The following is an 872-nucleotide window of genomic DNA, read 5'->3' as shown; positions in this document are numbered from 1 at the left end:
TGAGAAAGGAGTAATTTGCCAGTTGGACCAGGAAGGGCAATTTTAAAGGAATTTTAAAATTCAGAGTTCAGAGGCATGAAACCCAGCCTGGTGTACTTCCAGATGCTGTTAACAGTCCAACAAAACTGCAGTTGAGGGTGTAGGAAGTCTTATTTGGCAATAAGTAAAACTAGGGAAGAAATAAATAGGCCACCTTATGGAGGAACTGAAATGCTATATTAAGGAACTTGTATATTATTCCATAGGGCAACAAACTACGGCCTAAGGCCAAATCCAGGCCCTGGATGGTACAGTCCATGAGCTAAGAATGGGTTTTAATTTTTTTTTTTTTTTGCACCATTCCTGGAGGTACTGCAATACCAGGTCAATGCATGGAGTGGACGGAGCAAGCTCCTATACCATCTCCCTGCTCCAAAAATCCATTTAATATATTGTCCTCGGATAGAGGATGTATCAGATATAAAACTGATAAGAACAGATACTACACTTGATCTTAGCCAAAAGGCCGAGAAGCGATGGTTTTAAATTTTTTAAGGGACGTAAAGAAGAAGGAAGAATATTTGACAGAGTGTGTATGGCCTGCAAAGCCTAAAATACTTACTGTGTGGCTCTTCACAAAAAAAGTTTGCCAACCCCTGCTGTATGTTGTGGGTAGCCACTGAAGATTTTAGAGCAGGGAAATAAAATTTTCAAAATCGTGTTTTAGAAAGATCACTTCGACAACAGTGGAGGCATCTGATTGAGAAGTTATTATTAGACACAGGACCAATTAGAAGGCTGTCACAATAGTCGAGAACTGGTGAGGACCTGAACTAAGGGTTGTAGCAATGGGGATTGGAGGAGACCTAGGGCATAGAGTATCTATCCCATTT

The 872-nt window shown here is 40.5% G+C and overlaps 1 non-coding gene across 1 annotated transcript; it reads right to left on the bottom strand.

Annotated features, from left to right (window-relative positions):
• Positions 1-326: 326 nt before the first annotated feature.
• Positions 327-517, bottom strand: LOC143672389 (U2 spliceosomal RNA). The gene has a single exon (XR_013169841.1). It is a non-coding gene; the product is annotated as a U2 spliceosomal RNA (small nuclear RNA).
• Between the last annotated feature and the right edge of the window lie 355 nt (positions 518-872).

Source organism: Tamandua tetradactyla, chromosome X (genome assembly GCF_023851605.1).
Source record: "Tamandua tetradactyla isolate mTamTet1 chromosome X, mTamTet1.pri, whole genome shotgun sequence".
In the NCBI taxonomy this organism is placed as follows: Eukaryota; Metazoa; Chordata; class Mammalia; order Pilosa; family Myrmecophagidae; genus Tamandua; species Tamandua tetradactyla.
This window is presented reverse-complemented; position numbering and strand designations above follow the sequence as displayed.